Source organism: Venturia canescens, chromosome 4 (assembly GCF_019457755.1).
Source record: "Venturia canescens isolate UGA chromosome 4, ASM1945775v1, whole genome shotgun sequence".
Classification (NCBI taxonomy): domain Eukaryota; kingdom Metazoa; phylum Arthropoda; class Insecta; order Hymenoptera; family Ichneumonidae; genus Venturia; species Venturia canescens.
The window spans coordinates 11,389,294-11,411,860 of NC_057424.1; the positions used below are offsets into that span (position 1 = coordinate 11,389,294).

Below are 22,567 nucleotides of genomic sequence, written 5' to 3' on the forward strand. Positions count from 1 at the left end.
GGTGACTGCGATTTACTCTCGAGTCATGTGACATATTTTTTTATAGCGTTAGCTATGCGTCCAGTTCGGCGTCTGAACGAATTGGTAAAGTTTCTCTCGCTCATCACCCAATGCGTTTGTCTTTGCCGGCATCGTTATCGCGTTTCGACTCAAGAATTCTTATAAATTCCCCAAGTGAAATCTTCTTAAAATCTGCCTTGTAAAAATCCTCCGTCGAATTCCCTCTTCAGCAGCAAATCTCAGAGGGATGAGCAGAGAACGGAAGTGATCAAAACACGAGCGAAGGAGAACAATCGTTTTTCACGGCCGATAGGATCTCGCGACGTCGAGCGAAGGAGGGTTGCTTGGACGATCGAACCGCTTCAAAGTTCGCATTAATCTACAAAGCTTCCACTTTAACGGATGTACATGTTACTTGTACAGTGCCGTTCGATCTCCATGATATTCGGCTTGGCGCTCGAGCTAAGGTTTGCTTACCGAAAGTACACTTTTCACTTAATTTCACAAGCCCGCTTTCCACTTTCTAGTTCACGTCTCGATCCCCAAATTCTGAGTGTACGAATTTTGAATAATTCTTCAGCCTCCCAATTGACTCGATTATTTTTGTCATCGTTAAATCCGCCTCTGATTCCGCGCACTGCAAAGAAGCTAAAGCCTCTCGTCGCATATATTTTTCAATGACTTTTGGCTTCTCCATCAGATGGGGCGCTGTGCGCAGAAAATCTATAGGGTCCTTGACGAGCTTTTTCACGAAATGAACAACGGAATGATGTCCGAAGCTGAGAGCGTGTGGAGGTGCATACGTGTTTAGAAGGGGCCGATTGAAGAGAGACCGAGAGCGAAGGCGAGTGCACCAACGAGATATACAGAAAAGGGACGTACAAGCATCGAAAGGGCGAGACAGAAAGATGGGGGACAAGTGTGAGAGAGTAAAAAGGATGCGCGAGAGAAAGCGACTCGTGCGGCGATGGAGAGAGAGCGAGAGAGAAGAACGAGAGAGACAGAGTCAAAGAGTAGTATGTGCTATAACGGAGGGAGAAAGAGTACCTATTTGGTCGTTAGCCAGTTGGCTAATTTCCAGTAGAAATCATGAAAGCCCAGAGAGCAGGTCGGGATCAGCAAAAACAGAAAGAGTAAGAGTGAAAGAGGAGTAGCGGCCTGGGCGGGGGGGGGGGGGGGGGGGAAGGAAGGGTTTAGGCGCCTGGTCATTCGATGATTCGCCCTGTTCTGTTGCTGCTGTTTTGCTGGGCTCTGATGATCCCCAGTAGCGTGGTAATCACCGCTTTTCAATGATTTTTACTCCTTTTTCTGTCCATTGAATGACCGTCAGTTAGCGTCGGGGCGAGTCGGCCTGGTAGGGTTGCCTCGATGCTCATTCTCCTCGTTTCTCTCGACTTCTCTGTCTTCATCGCTATACCTATTTCTGTGGCTGAGCTTTTCGATGATTTTACTATCCCCACCCACCCCCCCCCCCCCCCCCCTGCCTGCCTGCCTGCCTGCCCTGTTCTTCCAAACCTCCTCTTACCAAACCATTGCTGCACCACTGGAAAAGCTCTCTGATGACTGTATGCGTGAACCCTAACGATTGGGATACGTTAGCTAGGGCTAGTAGAATTCTGCTTTCTGAACTCCAATGTTCAGCGTTGCCTTGATGAAAGTCTCTTTCCTATTGGGCTGGCACACACATGTATTTTTTCGACATTCCCATCATCATTTCGGTTTCGTTTTTTGCGGCTGTACAAAGCTCCGGGGAGTCATCATAGCGTGATTATTATTTTGTTTGAAAATTCCAAGTAAAGGAAAAGGAATATATATTGCAGTTTTTTTCAGCTGATACAAAAATGGCATCCTTTGAATGGAAATTATGTTAAACTTCAATGGTGCCGAAAATTTAGCAAATCATTCATTCGGTTTGCTATATTTCTTGCTATTACTGATGCGACGGAGCAAGCTTTTTGTTTTTTTTAACACAAGTACGAATAGCCACGTTTTCTGTCGGTAAGAAGATACAATACGCACGTTCTTTGGATCGTCGTAACAGTACGAAATAAAACAAAAACAAGAAAAAGAGGGAGAAAATGAAAGGTGAAATATTTCTTTTATTTTGGCTCGTCACGATAAGGTCGGAGGCAAGAACTCACACGTTTAACATTCCTTCAATAGAGACTACGAATGCTTGCTCGTGGAAACGAGAATAAAACTACGCCTGAAATCCTTTGTAGACATACGATGTGGCTCTTAGTCCTCACCGCGTTATGTATAACGACAAAGTTTCGTCTCTTCGCGTACGGTCGTTACGAGATTCAGATCTTTGTCGAGTCAATAATTTTTCCCTCCGTCGACGAATGCTTAGAAAACTCTGACGATCCATTCTCGCCCCTGCTAGCTATACTTTCAATCCGTTGGTACACTCACATAAACCCACACAGACACACACACACACGCGCGCGCGCACGTAACCAAACATATTGTAAGGCTTTCTTAATGACGGAAGAAATTCTATCATATCACGCATCCGTTTAGGGGTACAGCACGTTGCAATCCGGAGGTTGCTGGAAGCGTTTTGTCTCAGAGCTTGGGTATATACATATGTAGGAGGCTTCGGGGGTTCCAAAGAGAACACCACGTACCCACGAATCTCTGTACGCCACGGCTGTAAGGTTATAAGGATCGTACAGCTCTCGTCTGCTGGGGATCATTAACGTACGGTTCTGGCCTCTTCCATGCGGCCACCGCCATATACATAGGGCCGAACGACCTTGCGTGTCATTGGCGTTGAGCTCTTTCCTGATGGAAACACGAGAAGAAGACGTATTCGGGACCATTTTCTCGTGGGTGCCACGTCTTTACAGGTTGCCATCGTAAAAATGTCAAATTCTCGGAACACACGTCCACCAATGAAAGCTTGTATGAGTCACAAAAGTTATTGCGATCAAGAGAAGTCCGCATCAGTTAGTTTCAGTATTCACACTGATGAAAAGAGAAAATTGAGATTGCTTGAAATTTGACCTCGCAGGTCCAGTTTTTTTACGATTCTCATGACATGAAATAAGCAGCAAATGCACTTTATTTGACAAATTAAAAGTATGAGATTGCTCTAGGTAAATACCACACAAATCCACGACACACGAATTTTGCCAATTGCATAATTGTCAACGTTCAACTATGAGCCTTTCATAAATTCAAGAGAATTTGAACCCGATTTTGGGAGAATACGCGATGCTCGACCGGAGTATTAATTTTTCAACTATTATACTGCAATTATAAAGGAACAGGAAAAAAAAATTAATAAAACCACGAAATTGAAGCTGCGTGCGGAGGCACAGAGAGACGGGGTTGAATTCAAATGGAAAGGGAGGAAAAAATATCAGCGTTTGCTTCGTCGATAGTGCAGGGGAGGATGGGGGCATGAAACGCCAGGGTTTTGCCGGCGGTGTTGCTGCAGCTCTGGGTTCTGCGAAATCATTGCCATCATCTATCCCTCTCGGGAGCCGTGGCGTAACACCGACCCCTCCGGGGATTTTCCGGCGGGTTTCTCTGTGTGCGAGTCCTCCGGTTGCCAGAGAATAAAAGAGATGGATAGATGTGCATATAGAAATGAAACAAGAGTGTGGGGCCGCACCGTTGAGTCCTGGCCGTATCTGTGTGCTGGTCCACCCACTCGGGGGCAGCTTGTGCCGCGTGGGCCTCTGCCACCCGCCTCACTTCTATCCCATCGCCATTCGCGAGGTCATCAAACACCGACGTCAGCGTGGCGAGCGAACGAGCTCTCTTTCTCTCTCTCTCTCTCTCTCTTTCGGCCGTGTTTCAGCCGACGGACCGGCCATTTTTTGTCTGGCCAGTCAGTGAGAGAGTCCCAGGGATCAGTGAATGTACGCGCGAGAGGATAGCCGGAGATATGCGGAGCTGGAGGGAGCGGAGAGGGCGAACGATGGACGCGAGAATCGGGCATATGTGCATAGAGGTGATACATAGCGGTATAAAGTTCTGCAGCGAGAACCGGAGAGAGAAGGCGTCCGATGTTGGCGAGAGAGTCAAGGGGCTAGCAGAGGGATTGGCCGGACATGAACGCGAGAATCTCGAAGCCGGTGATGGGGTCGCGGGTGGCTGCAGCAGCTCGTAGGGTTGCAAGAGTGCACTGGCAGCAGTACTAACCATCGATCAGCCTCCAGGCTGGACCGTGCAATGATTTTTACCCTTTTGTCCCATTCGCCCAGGAACCACCCACCGCCAGGAACGCAGCCAACCCAACCACCCCCAGGTCCCATGCCCGAACCTCATGCCCGCTTCGTCTGTGCGTCATATACACACAAATGTATTTTTACGCATGTTTTTCTCGTTGATTCATATTTCAAGAGAATATTTACGGAAGACGATTTATTGTTGACTGCGCGAAAAAAGGATTATTTTTGTGATAACGCGGTAACGAAAAATCTAATTGTTTCAGCCATTGAATCACAAGTTCGCGGGATTAGCGTTCACTGTGAAGTATGAGAATTTTAGTTAATTGTTCACCTCATCCTTGTACGATACGTGTCGCATAATAATGCTCGCGGGAAGACACCGCGTAGACTGCAATGTTTTTTGTTTCTAAGTCTTGCTCCACCGGTATTTTTTATACTTTTCTTCGATCAAATTCTTCGCCAGCGTTTATAGTTATTTGGGATGCTTCCGTGAGATTTACCAGTCATTTAACGTTAGTTGTTTAAGTTTTTCTGTAACTTGCAGTGAGGAAACAGAAAAAGTCAATTTCCCCCTTTTTCTGAGCTGCGTATATTGCAGGACATACATGCAAGCAGTATTCTCTCTTTTGGATTCCGTTACCATGTTCGCGAAAGTATCACCCGTTAGCCGTTCTCTTGCCACGCCTTCCAGCCTCATCGCCGCCTCCCTCCCGCACACACACACACACACACACACACACATACGATACACAGGGGTCCTCTGATTTTGTCCAGTTCTCATCGTCGTCTCTCTTTCCTCTCACTGTACTCCGGCAATCCCTACAATAGACAACCCTCTCGCTTGACTATCGGAAGCGAGTATCGTCCATCCAGCCATCCCAGTTCTTCGTCGTCGCACTGCCAGAGGGAACCCCTTGGTCAAGCTGACAATAACGGAACGGGCTGCATATAAGCCACGCCGGATCGCAAAACGCATAGATATATATACGAGCAAAGAATCAAGAGAGAGAGAGAGAGAGAGAGAGAGAGAGAGAGAGACGAATAAAGAGAGAATGAGACAAAGTGAGAGGACGATCGTGCACGGCCGAACGGGGTTTTTGCATTATCTCGAGTTTTTGCGAAAATATGCAGAGACTAATCCACGCAAGCTAATTTTCCTGCATTCGCTCTTTCACCGACTAGCTACGGTAGCTCTTTCCCTCTTTTCTCTACCTCTCTCCGTCCTTCTCTTTTTCGCCTGCTGCTGCACGCCCGTCACTTTGCGTATCTCTCTCTCTCTCTCTCTCTCTCTTACTCCCTCTCTTTTTCTGACTCTCCCTCATACGTGTTTCATGCTGGTTTATGTTCCCATGCCTTGTGAGCTCGTTCCCCACTCCCCCGATGGCTTTCTTTCCTTTCCCGACTCTGCGCTGAAACATCGCTGTACGTCCTGACCCGGGCCGGCTCACTGATGGCCACCTTCGTTTCTCACGATCCCCCTAGCCACCCACCTTGATACTTTCGGATGCCACGGGCAACATAATCATGATGGCTCCGGGAAAAATTTAACCCTTATCAAGGATGATCCACTGATGCAGCTCTGCCACCCTCTTTGGACTTCTCTTTCCATCTCCCTCGCTTTTTTGCTCTCCCTTTGCGCTGCATTTCCCGTCAGCGCGTATACAACCGGGCAGCCCATTTTTTGTAACCCCTGCTGCGATACGTTTACATGTACTCGGAATATGTGTGTCCACTGAGTCGTCCTTTATGCTATGGCTCGTAGGGCGAACATTAATATATTCATCGTTTCATCTCTCCTCGCCATAACGTTATGAATGTCATTCCGAAATTTGCTCGACCGTACTCTTCGTAAATATTACTTGTGAATACCCACCAGCCTTATGATAGTTGGCCGTTCATATCCATGTGCGTCTTTGAATTCCGGTTTTTTGGTGAATCTTTAAAGTACTACGTATGTCCCAATGTGTAAAATTATTTCGTAGAATTTCACCGTGCGTGTTAAATCTTCTCGTGGGCTTTACAATTCCGCCCACTTTACAATTTGATCATTGATCTTTTGGACGATTGCTTATCGCTGTCGTCTGCTCTTCCTTGTCACTGTTTCAGTCAGCCTCGCAGAGAGCGATACAGCGAGCGCGAGAAGGGCCGAGCAGCCCGGGGAGTCATTAAAAAGCAATTCTGGCCGCTCGGATCGGAAGATCAGGCAGTTTTACTGCCCCGGAAAATCACAGGTAGCGAAAACAAATCGTTTTGAACCGCGAATGCGTGCTTTTTGCAGAGCACGATCAGTTTAATCGATTCGATACTTTCTATCAAAATTTGGAGAGCCTGCAAGCAGAACTTCTATCTGAAACTGATTGAGCGAATCGAATCGACTATTTTCCACGATTTTGAAATGCTGGAAATAGAAGAATTTTGGTGCTAAAAGCCGTAGCTAAGTGCGCGCTAATGTCAGCATGTGAAAGCGATCGTTTTTTTTCGTCAGTGCACACGTTCTTGCGTAGAGTGTACGTGTTCAGCGTATTTGCCTGTCGGAATGCAAATCTCGCGGATAGAAAAAAGCGTTCCGAAGCTCTCGCCTCCAAAATGTTGATGCAAATTGTCATCGTACTCAACGTCTGCCGTTATTCATTTACTGATGCAGACAAGCTACGTATATGCAGATTATGCTATCCACGATTATTGCCATCAACCAAGAGCCCTATACGTACGCAAATTCCGCGGTAATATCCAGCACCGGACTCTCGAGAACGTCGAGAAATTAATATGACCGAAGAGAGATCTGCTTAATTAAGACACGTCCTCCTCTCCGATGTACTATATACTGCTCGCGCTTGTGAATAGTTAATGATGACTTAATGTGTTTTATTTATGTTTACATCTATACGACAGTGAAAAACGATGCGTGCGCTGCTGGGAATTCAGTTAAAATTGTAATGATATTTTTCGCAACATGAAAGTGTGAAAAGGCTGAGTGTTAGTACATTTTTCATTACTTGGGAAATGACTTAGAGAAACTCTATTTTATATGGCATATGTTCTGCGTATATAAATATAATTGTACACAAAGAGCACATAAGATGGCTCGCGCACGTGGAAAAATAATTAATTTCCAGTTTCCAACAGGTTTTCACAAAAAATTTAAGGCCCTTCGGAAACTTCCGGGAATTGTGAGAGGGTCTCCAATTAAAAAAACGTGCCACCACGTGCACTTGTAACGCGTCGAATGTTTTTCCACATAAACCCCACGCAATTATGATACTTTAGACGTCATTTTCGAGTGGACGTCAATGGAGAATGGGACGAGTGCCGAAACAAGTGGGTGACAGGTGATCGATGGCACCTCCAGTTTCCTCCTTTTTTTCTAAGCACTAATAAACTCTTCCTATTTTTTTCGTAGTTCGCACGAATCTAAGTATTTGTCACAATAAAAGATTCCGTGTCGAATGTGTTTTACAATTGGCAAGTCAATTTTTGAAAATTAACACAAAATAAAAACTCTCAAACAATGACATCCAGTTACAATCTTACGTTATCGGTTAAGAGAGATACACATTAATGAAAATACAGTTTTTACTCGTCGAATATTTACTCAGTGTCAAACAGTAGGAGAAACATTTTCGGGCTTTTCCTTTTTACGGTTTTATCGTCAACTAGAGCTTGCGAAATTGGCTTGCAAAAATATACACAAAATTACATGATTTTCATTAAATCAGTGAAAAATTTGCTGAAAATTCTACTTATTCTGGAAAATGTCTCGAAAACGTTGCCTGGCATCCCAAGTGGGTGAAAATGGCTCGTTCGTCAATGAAATTGTGAGATTGCAACTCTCTGTCATGGCATATAAACATTTGTATATCGATTTGTTTGGTTTTGGAAATAATAATAAATATATACGCACATATATGAAAGAGTGGAGAGAAGTGAGCATGTAGCGGGCAAAGAAGAGAAGCTGTTGCAGCCCCGGAATTCGCACATCACGATGCCGGATGGTTTGATCAATGGGTGTCACTTGCCGAATGAATATTTCTAGAAGTTGGAAAAAAATCTATCCATCTGTAAATGAAAAGCGAAGAAATTTCGATTCCCGTTTCATGTCACGTGAGATTTTTATTTCATTAATTTATTGAACAGCTAGTAAAATGTCATTGCTGTGATATTGACTGCGCACGCTTTGACTAATTAGTGAGAATCAAATTAAACGAATGGGTACTTAAATGTGACCGAAAATTCCCTGTGAACGTTTCAAACGATCCTGAAACGTCGGGTAAGAACGCTCCTTCACTTTTTCAATCAAGGCACTTCTATTTCAGTATCTCAAAGCATACATACTTCCACATATCGACGGACTGGTCATCGTCCATGGCGTAACATGCTTCATTTGCAATTGCGAAAAAAAGCATGTCGCGCCGATTACATCAACGTGCATTCATGACCGTGAAATATGCACTCGCCCCCCCCCCCCCCCCCCACCCCCCGGAGGTTGGTTTAGAGTTTTTTGAAATATAAATAAACGAGGAGAGGAAGAGTAGAAGAATTTCGAGCACTAGCCTAATTGAATCATGTGATGGAAACCGCGTCGTGGTCAGCTAGCTCACCACGACGATTATATCCTCCAACTCGATTCCAACGATCTCTTCCCTCCACCGGGCCTTATCTTTTATACCACACGCCACACACTATCGGGTAACCATGTCTGCGGAATTGTTATCGAAGAAGTCGGGTGAGTTACAGAGGCTTGAAGAAAATTATCGTGCACGTAGTCTCTAGCTCATATTTGTTCAACGCATTCTATCAATGAATTTATTGCCATTATTCCGTCGCGATTGATTTCTGCTGAAAATTTTGTCCTAACGATTATCAACGCGAATATTAAGTTTTTATTTCTATGATGCGCGAAGTACTTTGGTTTTTTCATTCAAATTTCTTGATGGAGAAACGAAAAGCGAAAATATTTATGAACGTCCCATTAGCTCGTATGTGTAATTGATTAGTCTGCTTATTGCGCAGTTTCAAATTCTAAATTTCCGAATAAATGAGGCATATTGAAAGTGAAAAAGAATTAAATCGTCATTGGAAAATTTTACCTCAAAATTTCACCGTGAAGCGTCGGATCGCGTCGGATCAATGTTTATTTGAAATAACAAAAAGACGTTGATGAAAAATGAGCTCGACGCTTCGCATATATGGACACTCGACTCCTAACTTCTGACGGAATGAAAAAAGGGGTATACAAGTAGCGATACACGGTGTGAATTTGTGCAAGTGATTAAAGACTCGAGAGAGCGACGGAGGGATTCCATCAAGGTGCATCGACTAGGCGATTATCTGGTCGCAGGGGTAGAGAGGCGATTGGGGAACAAGAGGAGGAAGAAAGGGTTGATAGAGGGGTAGAGAGCAGCAGGAGAGTTAAATTCACAAAATTGAGGGAAGAAGGCAGCGATATGACGAAGGGGGTAGAGATGGACCGAGTGGAGACACAGGCGAGATTCAGGGGGAGCGATGGCGGAGGAGAGATTTGCTCGTGAGATCGCCGATAAGAGCGGACGAAGGAGAGAGACAAAATGTGATTGGCCTATGCAATGGAAGGCTTTGCGTGTACGTGTGTGCGTTTAGACACGTGCGTGGATGCGTGCTCGTATACGTGTGTTGTGCATCAGAATATACGAGGAGAGGAATATAAATGAAATAAATACAGGCAAACTGGAAGTTAGTTCGTACCTACTAAAGCTTTGGTATAAAAGTTTACGAGTTGCACATATTGGGATGGGGTCGCGAAAGGAAGGGGCGGAGGGAGGACGCACGGGTTCGTTGGTAGCTGAGCGTGTGAGTGGAGAAATGGAGAGTGTTAGTGATCTATACAGGTACGCATACTTTGAATATATACATATTGCGAGAGTTAAGGAGGAAGGGTTTGAGTTCGAAAATCGAGAGAAAAAAGAGAAAGAGATTGGCTCGGGTAATGCTCTGGCATGGCTCGCCGTGAGGGTTGGTCAGGCTGGTTGAAGGGTTTTTTTTCAGGGGTTGCAGTAGCGGATTGCATCGTTCAGTCGGGCAGATGAGGAGGAGACGAACAAGGGGCAGCGAGGAGGATGTTGAACCGTTGGCGCTGCTGGAAATACGGACGAGCAGGAGTGGCCAAGGGGCCGGGGGAGGAGGGAAGGGGCAGTATTCGCAGAGAAAGACAGTCGTGAAGCCAGCTTTGATGTGGGAGTTTACGAGGGAGGTAAGCCCAGAGAAACAGGGATGAAATGGCGATGGTAAAGGTGCGGGATGAAGATCGAGAGGGGCTCGAGCTTGAAGAGTGAGAAAGAGTGACGTGCCCGGCAGACGGTAGGGGTGTAGATATCCAGGAAGACGGATTTTAAGCGCTCCGCAAAGGGATAAAATACGATTTTATTTGCCACCATGGCTCAAGCTTTTTTGCATGTGTAACTCGCTACGGGAATGTCCTCTCCCTCGCAGGAGCTAATGCAACGGGGATTCGTACTTTATTTCTCTCTCTCTCTTTCTCACTTCTCGATGTCCGAAGATGTAAATCTCTCTCTCTTGTACAATTTATACGATCCACCGAACACGAGGATTCAGTGCCCTCGCGGGATGATGGACCCTTGACTCGAACAGCGGGCAGAAAAAGAGGCGCTTATCGCTCAGGAAATTCGATGAAGGTTTCATTATATTCTCATGAATACAATTACCCTTATGGACGACGAAAAAATGTATTAGCGCATAAAAAAACGGTTGGCAGGCTCCCTGCTCAACTCTAATTGCTTAATCCGGAGAATCGTGCGATTGGTTCATTCCAGCGCGTCCTGCTCAAAAGCATCGTTTGTAAAAACTACTTTTACATGCGATTCGTGAAACCTAAAATGCCAAGGGAATTCGAGGATTTGATCATCATCCGCTGACTGGTTTGACTTCAAAAACTACATCGCACTGCAAAATTTTTCGAAATAACAACCCGAATATGACTCAATGAATAAAGCTCCATCGTCCAGAAATGATGATAGCCTTGAATATGGAACAATAGAAACGAAATACTCGTAATATATGAAATTCGAAAAATCATAATGAAAATAATAGCGTCGCAATGGACAAATATGGAGATGAAACGAGATTTTTCGTTTGAATGAAAAATATATATTCGCCAATGGTAAGTACGAAAGAGTGCAATGCTCGAAAGAAAAAAGTATTAGAGGGTGATGGAAAAAGAGGGGAAGAGAGACAGAAGGATAAGCCCCGGTCAGCGAAGTCTCGGGTTGGGCGAGTAGGGATGGCGATCGGTCGAAAAGCGCATGCGCGAGTATTTTTCCTCTAAAAATCCTCCTCTCCCTGGCAATATATCCCTCTTTCTTTTAACCTCCCACCGCCGCGCGAATATATACATTGGCTCGTGTATATATCGGACGGTGTTACGTTTTATATCGGAGGTACGTTAGCCCTCAGATAGAGAGATTTATCTGGCGATGCACACGGAAAATCGGTAAACGTGTGAGGCTTTCATGCACATATGCATGAGCGAATGTACCGATTTAACGTGCTTTCGGATATGCACATGAGGCGCGGCGGGCACACACAGCGATAGCCAGACTGAGAGGATGGTTTTAGCAGAGGATGTAGTGACGGCGGGTCAGCGTGAGTCGCGCGCGTGTCCAGCTCCGAATGGAGGAGCGAGAGGGAATGAGAGAATGCCGGAGAGGAAGAGATAGGAAGAAAAGACAGAGAAAAACAAACGGAAATACTTCAATGCCCGTTTCACTCTGTAGAAACTAAATGAACGATACGAGAGAGAAAGAGAGAGAGAGAGACGACGGCATGTAAAAACACGAACGAGAGAGAAAATAACAAAATGCGGGAACGAGAGGAGGGGGGTGCGTGTACACAGATGCACGCGGGCGCGCCCGCGCATACACATACTCGGGATAGACAACACGAAGAACGAGAGAAAGAGACAGACAGACAAATAGATTGGCAGATAGAGCGATTCGAGAGCGGAAAAGAAAGAGAGAGAGATGGAGCACAGCATCCGAACAACAGATGGAGCGGCTGTCGTGGATATCGGACGATTCGGAGGGGGGAAAAGAGTAAACGGTAGAAAGAGATGAAAGTAAAGAAAGAGTGTATATATTGCGAGAGGATAACAGGCGGAAGGGTGAAAAAGCAGACGATGTGCCAGCGCGACGTTGAAGGAAAAAGAGCGGGAGAAAGTCCGCGAAGTGGGGCTGAGAGAGAGCGGCAGTACGGGCTAGCGCTTGAGAAAAGAGGTGGAACCCAACAGAGAGAGAGAGAGAGAGAAAGAGGAGAATGAGGACCGAAGGGGGTTGAAAGGAGACCGGCTCGTGGATAGAGAGGGTGCGTCCCCATCAAGGACGAGAGAAACAGAGAGAGGACTGGAGGCTGACCAAAAAAAAGGACGGTTGCTTCAATTCATTGATCGCCGGGCAGTTCGAGCAACTTATGGGAGTGGAGTTAAAAAATTGAAAAAAATCGTGATTAAAGGGAGCAGAAAACACACAGTAAGCGAGAAAGTACGACGGAGACGGAAAAGATTTCATGGATTGGGATTCACAACACTTGAGTTTATTCTGAAGGAAGATCTTAAGACCCGAGGTCCTTTGCGAAGATGGAATTATACGAAATGCACATATGCCTACCCTCTGCGCAGAGGGATCGACGATTTAGCCATTTCTCCAAGGCCCCGAATCATCCATCACGCATCCTTGAAAATCCTACAATCTATCGAAATCGTAACTAATGCAGAAATATACCTGGCTACGTCGAAAAAAAGGGTTTTCAAGGATACTGTTGACGGAACCACGGACCACATGTCTATGTCTGGAAAAAAAACTCCAGTTATTCCAAAAGATCGAAGAAAAGATTTTTGTGAAAGTAAACAAGGGACAAACGTCTCGAGCAGTGCACCTGGCAGTCGTGCTTCTTCGGGGCACTACTCAAACGATATGACCATCTATACTACGCTTATGATTCTGTGGACGACTTTGAATTACGTTTTTGATAAGTAATTTATATATACATGGGTCTTCCAGAGATGAAACGAACGATACGTGAAAATGTTTTGATTTCTGCTTATTCCCAGACTTAAAATAGAGCGCGTTTCCCTTTGCGAAGTCTTCGCATCTGTATTTTTCTCGTTCACAAAGACTTCGTGTTCATGTACACATTCGAGGACTATAATAGCCTCACAAGATCACCGCCTGTGTACCTTTTTTGCATGCCCTCCACTGTCAAGGGAGGGACAGATGCAAAAGGGTTGGTGCTCTCTTCTCGCTATTTGCCTTAAAGTGAGTCGATGACGAGCGTGACACAGGGCGCTAGAGTTTCCTCGTTTCCAAGATGCAGCAGCAGGAATAACCACAGAGAGGAATATGGATGACGCATGTTGTCTTGCATTTCTATCCAAAGAATTGTACCAAAGAAAGGGTGCAGGCAAAATCTTGAACCTTTTGCATCTGTAAGTGTATCCATGATTCGAGCTCCTTTTCATAGCGTGATCTTTTCACCGAAAAATCTTAGAAATATGCGCGGCGATGCCCACTCGAAAATTCATCACACACACTCAAGTTTTGCTCAATAAACTCGCATCTGCTACGACTTTTCAATAAGATTTGTTTCTTCTCTTCAACTCGTTCGCTCCCTCTCCGTGTCGATATTTTCCGCCACTCGGTTTTGCCATGTCCATCCTGAAGATTCAGCTGCTTCCATAAATAGCAACGCTTCCTGTGAGTTATCGCAGGAATTACTAATATCGATGCTCATGCGCTGAATCGATCGAATAATTAAAGGAGTTTCGTAAACGGGAATCTTCAATTATTGATCGAAATCGAATGCTCAACTCGACTGGAAAAATGTGAGCTGACGGATGTGCGACCCAAAATAATTCGATAATTCAAACTGATTGAATTGACGTTTGCGAAATTCAATCTCAAATAAAAAATTCAGCATGACGGTTCTGAAAGTTTCCACTATCTGAACACGAAAAGAATGCTTAAAAAAAATCATTCGATGTCGTGGCAACACAAATTGAAAAGCTACGAACTCCAAATGAATTTTCTATCGAAATAGTAGATTGGTTCCCCAACGTTTAACAACACAAAACAAATATGACTTTGCAGTTGTGGTTGACGTACTTGCATCGAATCAACTTCCACAAGACACCAGAGATTCAAGCCTTTGAGTGTACTTGCGTTTCATTGTTGCTCGATATCAATGAGGCCAGCGTTAGCCAGAAGGGGTGCAATCGACAACGCAAAGCCTATGCTGGCAGATGCACGCCAAAAATCACCTTTCCGAGGGCTAGAGTTGAACTGCACAGAGAGCTCAGAGCAGATAGCTGGAGCACATGGACATATGAACTTTGAGACGTAAACAGAGACCGATCCGGAATTCCACGATAAACTTCAAACGGTATTTCAATCGTCATTTCTGCTACTCTTCTTTTAGCTGTCCAGAAATCGTTGTTCTTGAAAAAATATACGAGAAAAGAGTCAACATTTTCTCTCCTGAAACCTTCCAGGGCAGTGGTGAACTTTTGCATGTTTTCATATGACAAGAAAGTCTTTTTTTCAGTATGTCAAATGAAAATAAAACGAATCTAATTCTTAACAGGTCATGTGAATAGAATTTTCCATGTTCCATTACGAAAATATTGAAACAGAAGTTTCGGCTGAATTTTTAAGCAGCGACATGTCGAACTTCGATATCATTTAAAAGCTGCTTTTATTGAATATTCAAGGAAAAACTACTCGGAATATACTATGACAAGGAAATGATTGGACATTGAAACTGTAGTAACTTTGGAAGAGATATTTGCAGCTCCATTGGGTGTGCATTGACGCATCGCAGGGGTTTTTATTACGAGATGAATGTGAAGGCGTCTCAACCAGAGCCAATTATTGGGGTGCTCGGGGACTTAAAATTTGGCAGATGCAAATGTATGCAAGAATTTTATAAATTCTTCTCTCAGCTGTTCCATCGTTTTATTTTGGCGCGCTACCGGATACAGCATCGAGGTTCCCGAGCTGTGCGTTCGGTCAAAATACAGCACCATTCCCTTTACGCGGTTCGCGAAAACGTTGTGTTATCTTATTTGATGTTTTTCAATCTCGTCTTGAACTAAAAACATGATGACCCACTAAATGCCAGTCTAGACAAGAAAAAAGGCTAAAGTTTCGTAGACTGGGGTATTGTCTAAAGAGTGAAGTTGGAGTGTGCAAAAGGAAAAGAGGTTGAGAGGACGGATATAAAAAAAGGAAAATCGTATACATCAAGATGGAAGGAGAGAGACAGAATCAGAGGCTTTCATTAGTATCTCTACTCGGAAGATTAGCGCTTTGCCTGCCACGTCTCTGCGGCTCACTGACTGTTTTCCTATATTTAACAGCTTCGTGAAGAGCGTGAATCTCTATGTGAAAACTAAGCCAAGATATAGCTGGAGAAATGCACAGCCGATGTCTGTGTGGCGCAACGGAGGCTGCTGCATCTACGAACTACTATAACTGGGAATGGCCAGCTTTGAGAGTGGACGCCGTTTAGTTCTCTTCTTTTGAGAGAAAGAGACCGGTGGGGGCAGGAGGATGGGATAATGACGAGACAGACGTTCTACAGGGAAGGAAAGAAGAAAGTACGCGCCAAAAGAATCAAAAGTACGTGCAATGTGCAATGGGGTGCGTAATATTGGTGCGATCTTCGTTCGATGGGAACTTTGATTTCTGCATTCTAATTTGGCATTGAGATTAATTTACTTCGAACGTGTTATTTCGTATATTTTTTCTTCACCTACGAAATTCTTTTGAACGATTGAATACCTTGGAAAAATAATATTTATAAATCCTCCAGCTTCACCTTTGTATGATTCATTTTATTTCGTAATTGATTCGATTTGATTGTCCACGATTTAGCTACCGGAAGATTGCTCGTGGTTCGCTCAACATTGACGAACACATGGCAACGAAATGGGAAATAATTCGACAGTCCTTGACTTTGAGGGGGGTCTTTTCGTAGCTCGCCGATCACGGGAGGCATATGCGAACAGATAGAGCGTGCTCGCCGCGTACGAAGGTACGAGAAATCGAGTGAGTGGGTAATTTCTCGACGACGACGCGATATCGAGACGTCGAAGGACGAAGTTACTATTTTCGATTTCTACGTCAGAGTCGCAGCTGCCGCTACGTCACACGATTTTTCTTTGTCTCAGCGCGGGGAGAACAGCCCCTTCGATTAGGTGGATAGGGCTCTTTGGTCTTTGGGGGTCCTGCGTGCCTCGATCGAGAGAAAGGCCACGCGACGCTACTCTCTCGGCAGATGTTCTGTGACGTGTGCCTCCGCCGTCCATGTACGAATTCATACATATAAGAACGGAGTATGTGTGCATGCAGACGATGAAACCCGGCCATTATACACGAGGCTTGCGAAGGTCTTTCTCGCACTCTTTTCGCTCAAGCAGTCTCGAGTTATAAAAATGGAATCGCCTCTACTCCGAGAGTGAATGTTGGGGGATTCAAAGAGAAAACCCAAACTATGCCTGCTCGCACTTTTGCCGGAGCCAGAGCTCTTGGAAATTCTACCGATCGCGATTTCACATATGGTCCTCCCGCCCCCCCCCCCCCCCCCCCCCTCACCCCGAACGCCTCTCTTTTCACCGTGCATAACTTCTTGGCAATGCACATTTTAGGAGTTCTGAAGACCTCAATTGCACAGGTATGCGATAAGAACAATTCTCGATTGATCCCCAACTGGGCTGGATGGAGAATGAGATGTTCGTGTCCTCAAATAAAAATGATCAACTCGCTTGAATTCACACAAAGACAATGAAAAATCTTACAAATTCGATCGAAAGTTGTAGAGCGATTCCAAATTTTCAAAGAATTCAGTTCCGAAATTCGGTTCAATTTTTTTAAATCGTAGGTAGGACCCACCAAGAGATAAAAGTCGAGTCGTTTCTGAACGTTTTCGATATCAGTTTCCCACACGTCCAAGTTCAAATCGGATGGGGCTGGTTAAAAACAGTACACGAAAATATGAGCCACGCAGTAACGTCCGCGATAGATGCTTCTTGGCCACGAGTGTTTGCACGCCGTCACACCTGACGTCACACACTCGTTTGGGGGGCAGATGGCAGCACCCTCTTTCGAGCGTGACGTCGGACCCTCTTACTGGCGGAACTGGTACTCACACGCACTGGCACAAACCCACGTACGAGCACGGGCACGAGGACACACACAAATGCAGTGTACCTGGTGGTGTCTAGCAGCGATCCTGATGGGGTGTCCCCATCATCTTTCCCGCTCGTCCAAGTGCTTGTACTCCCATTCCACTTTTTTCTCTTCCCCTTCCCTCTTGCGCGAGTTACCGACCCATAAGGCGAGGTAAAATAAAAATGAAATTCCTACCACGCCACCCCAAGGCGTGTATATACCGTACGATCAAGATGATGTGTTCGTCTGTATACATATACACGCATTGCCGATCGGTGCAGCTGCTCAGGTAGCCCGCACGAGCTACTCCTGCCATGGTATTAGAAGCTTAGCTAAATATACACATACACACAGTCGTAGAAAGGCTCCCTTCTGAATTTTTTTCGATGCCTCCACATAGGTCTTCGACCGCGAACGTTCATGCATCACCAAAGTTCATCGTCCCATCGAAATGAAAAAAAAAAAAAACGAAAAAAAATTATGTTCGCACGAAATTCTCTCATTAACTCCTATCAACCTTGGTCCTTTTCTTTGAACGGGATGATGCTTTTGATTTTGAAGCTGCGCGTCGAAGATTCTTCGTCATGGTGCGTTGATGGAAGTTCGCGAAGGAGCCACGTTCGGTCCATTGAACTCATTAGTACTTTTGATGCTGCTCCACGTTTCGGATCGTTCCAAAAACGTATAAATAGTTTTGCGTGGAATTGAAAGTACGGCAAAACGACGCAGTGGCAACGCTTAGTATAATACGCTTTTGAGGATCGATGCACACTTACGGTGCTGAATAATAAAGACGTCTTTTCTTATTCACTTAGTTGAAAATGCGGCTTCAACGCCCTGCCACTTATCAGGTTGTAAAATAAACTTGGATCTCTGGCTCGTCCTGTAATGAGACTCGAGTTGACAATTCCACCAGATTTATTGCTCCGTTTATCACCTGAACTGAAAACTCGCTTCAAAGAAGGTACAAATTGGCTGAAGTACAGTTACAAATGACCAGAGTATGAATGACTTTTTCGGTTGACAGGATTCCTCAGCTTGGAGGAAATTCAAAGATGTTGAATTGGTCGTAGAATGGATGGACACTGGGCCTGAAGAGAAAGGCTACAAACCCGTCGACGCCAAAGTACGTCTCTATATCGCATGGATATTTGTTATTAAGGCTCCGCACTGCGTTGCTATGCGCTGCAGTAGCATCATTGCTCTTTTGAATGGCGTTGCGGGGCGCTTGTAAATTCTTGTTACCTTAAAGAAGAGCTAATTTCGCAGCATGAGATTTCCGGTCGCGCGCCTAAAAGGCGCCGGATGGGCGTGCGCGTGGGCGATTTGTGTTGGAAATACAATCCTAGAAGTATGGACTCGAAATAGGCAGCTTCTTGGGAAACCTCCCTCAGGAAAAACGTGGATAATTCATGGGAGTATACTTTTTTGTAATAATTGACAGTTCAGCAAGCGATAGGCTGCCTCTACGGACGTTTAACTTGGATGGATGTAAAGGTGAACCACTTTGTTCATGTGAATGCCTTCGTAGCTCGATCCTCAATATCTATGTGCTGACAAATAAGAGGGAAGAACATCTGTTCACGGCTGATTCTTCATCTTTGTGTTAATTAATTGAAAGATTTTTTAATCCAAGTGCAAAGAAAATGACGAATTTAAAAAAAATGGTTGTAATGTTTGTATATTTTTAATCTTTTTGATAATTTATACGAATCTGTATTACAAGTGTCCCAGGAAGCAGAAAAAGTAATGGAATTATTGAATGGTTTGACTGCAACGATCGAGTCGAATCGACACGAGCCAGACTTCCAGACGCGTGCGTGGAAAACGATTATTTTTCATTCCTTCCACCCTCACGCACTGCGACTCAAGTTGAAAACACATGTATATATATTTTTTCCATCCCTTGGCGCGTGTTGATTTCTATACACACCTTTTCAAAGGCAACACATTGCCACGTTTCACCTTCTTATCCGATATCCGGTCCAATTATTCACAGCATGTCCTTCTGTCTTTTTTTTCTCTCATTTTTATTCTCCGCATTCTCCTGCTACGCGCACGCTTTTCTTACCGATTCTTTCATCCGCACTCTTCCTGCTTCGTATGAGGCTGGATTTGGGTCGGGGCTGCTCGAGATATTAAATGCTGCGAACGTTCTGCTTTTACCCAATGACGAGGCACGTATGTAGGGCCCACTGAAGAAACCACTCGATATCGTCCTCGCCCTCTCGCTCACTGCTTCTTTTTTCTCTAGTAACATATGTCCTGGCTCGGATTAGCAGTTTGTGCATATCCAGCCGAAACATTTATTCTCGCATAATTTTGTACTCTTCTCTTCGAGACGATGCATCCAGAAACATTATTATCGAAAATGATCGGAGCGAATCGAACTTCCGTTACTATCATATTCCTGCAGTTCGGTAATCGTTTCCATGGGTCATTAAGACCCGGGCGACTCTGGACGCGCTCGTGTCTCTCCAGAGTAATTAACTAGAAGCTATTAAAAAAATGCATTTCAATCAGGCAACGATGATGTTTCTTTTGCCTGGGTCAAAATGACCCATTAGTCGTAACCTCAAATAATCAAACTGCGCTGGGGTCGGTCTTCCAAGATTCTCGACACGGATATTAGTCTCTTTGATGTGTGAGTGTGGTGCAACACTATTAGACCGAAGTAAACACGCGCGGTGTGTAAGAACGTGGGCGAGGGTTCGTGAGGTAGGTCGAACCATCTGGCACTTCGGTTCCTTGCCGCAGCACGAGCACCGCTTGCGAGCGACGTCGAAAGATCTTGCCAGTGTGAGTATAGCACAGCATTATACTGACGGGGTTCTTTTAAATTTTAAACCACCGAGAACGTGCCTCGGAGACGCACCTTGAGACCTGCTACGCCAAGGACCCTTTACGACCAGCCAAGCAGCACAGAAAAGGACCTTTAAACATCCTCGAGGTTAACCTAGTGAGCGAAAATTCCTAATCCCTCGGATCTTCTTATTTGGAACAGACAGAGGAAACAGATTTTTGGTATACCTCGTCTGACTGTTGGTACAATCACGCGGTACATCAATCATCATTATCATTTTCAACCGCTTATAGTCACGAAAACTATAATTTTCAGTGTCAAGCTATTCGTTATCGTAATTCAATTTCTCTGTAAATTACTGCTTATGCTCATTTCCTCTGAGTTTAGAGACGAAACGCGGTCACGGTATTTCACGTGCAGCCATTAAGCTATGGACCGAGGCTAGAGAGTATAAAATGAGAAAAAAATTGCAGCTTCAGATGCTGCATCGCGAAGCAATTCTGATCCAGGCGCGTGTGCATCGTACTTTCTTTCTCTCGCGTGATTCCTGAACGAAAAGACTCCGAGCTTATTCCACGTTTTTGTCTTTCAGTACGATTCAACGACATCTCAATACGAATATCTATATATGCACGTGCGGATATATATTGAACGGAAAATACAAAGAAAGAGAGAGAGAGACCAAGAGAGAAAGAGCGAGGGGGTGTGGGCATACACGATACCACTTTCTCGCAATGTCCTCTATGCAAAATATCAACCCCGCAGCAACTCTGTGGGCCTCTCTTTATTCTTTCTTCCTTCAGCTCGATCGCAAGGGCATCGCTCTCGCTGCAGGCATGCACTTTTGTCTTCGTCACACGTGCAGCAGCAAGACTCGACATTTACTGCCGGCTTTGCTTCAGCATCGGAGAAGGGTTGGTATGGATCGTAAACGCGAGAGTAAGAGCGATACAGAGTAAGCCAGAGAGAGAGAGAGAGAGAGAGAGAGAGAGAGAGAGAGAGAGAGAGAGAGAGGAGGGAGTGTATGGAGATGGAAGGATGGGTATAGAATGGTGCAGCGCGTGGCAAAGTCCTGGGGGTTACAATGAGCATTGGACGACAACCACGACGGGGCTCCACCACTGGTGACAGTGCAACTTTTATTAGGGAAGGAATCAGCAAGCATAATTATGTACCTTAGACCGCATCATCCCTCCACCCCCTTTCTTCCCCTCGCCCGCCCCCTTCTTTTCCTGATTTCTCCTATATTTCTTCCTGTTTTTACATCTTTCTCGTTGCAATTCGGGCAAATTTTCCCTCCGGTACGGAACAGCCCTCCCCCGCGTTCTCTCAGCCCCCGCGAGTATCCTTCCCCCGACTCCTCACGGAATTCTGTCGTCGAGTTTGACTACGACGACGAATTTTGCCCCCACCCATTCTGTGTTCTCCTGCTGCAAGCGCACACTGCATTGTCAAACCTAACCACTCTCTGTAGAGAAACTGAACCCTCCTACTGCTAGCTCGCTGATACACATGGGCGTAAGACCTCTCCGTGATGTGGAAAATCTCTTATACGAGAAAGCTACTGAAAATACTCACGCTGGACGTTGTCGCGATGATGCAAAAGACGCTGCCCTCTGAAACAGACACAATTTTATGATTTGTTAATAAAGTTGAAAGTCTCGCAGAACTCGAAGTATTTTATTATTTTTTCTTTAGATTAGATTCGATAGAACAACTACGAAAACGGAGATGAGAGCAACTTTTGAAACGTAGATTATAAAAAATGTTGTATCGCGCGTGGACTCACGCTCGTTTATTTTGTAAGCGACTCATGCGAATATATTTTGATGAATACATTCCGATAGAGTGCCGGGCTCGATATACCCAACCGGAAACTTGTAAACTAAACGTCGGCATTGTGGGGTCGCTCGAAGAACGTAAGAGGAAGGTTACGCGGACGCGGACAGGACGAAAAGCACCGAAGAATTTCCTCTTCGACCTTTAAATACTCGCTATTGTTTAGACAGGCTAAAGGATATGTCAGTTAAAAGGCTAGTATCTCGGTAGCACGTTCTCCGTCTTTCGCTCTCATGATAACCTCTATCCACCCGGGGTCCATGCGCCCGAGTACTTAGAAGCAGCGACAAGTATCCGTAGAGACAGACGACGAAGGTTTTCCGAGACTTAACAAATAGGTAAAGTTTTAGAGCGCTGTGGGAGCTTGTTCTCGGGAACGTTCTTGCGGATTCACCGTTACGAAACACACAACGTCCTCCTCTTTGTCCTCAAGTTTGTGATGTATTAGCTATTCTCTCCCACCTCTTTCGACGCTCCGCAAGTCTCTCCTGCCTTTCAGACTGCGCTGGACTCCCTAAGCTACAGCA

The 22,567-nt window shown here is 45.1% G+C and overlaps 1 protein-coding gene across 4 annotated transcripts in view; it reads right to left on the minus strand.

Annotated features, from left to right (window-relative positions):
- The window catches only part of pros (prospero), a 130,121-nt gene that overhangs the window by 65,848 nt on the left and 41,706 nt on the right, over positions 1–22,567 (minus strand). For 3 of the 4 annotated variants that reach the window (XM_043416013.1, XM_043416009.1, XM_043416011.1), the window contains exons 3-4: positions 21,780–21,817; positions 8,086–8,240 (exon numbers count right to left, since the gene is read on the minus strand). The gene's annotated coding sequence lies outside the window, so the exon portion shown is untranslated. The remainder of the gene's footprint in view (positions 1–8,085; positions 8,241–21,779; positions 21,818–22,567) is intronic. The other variant, XM_043416010.1, reaches the window with a different exon arrangement.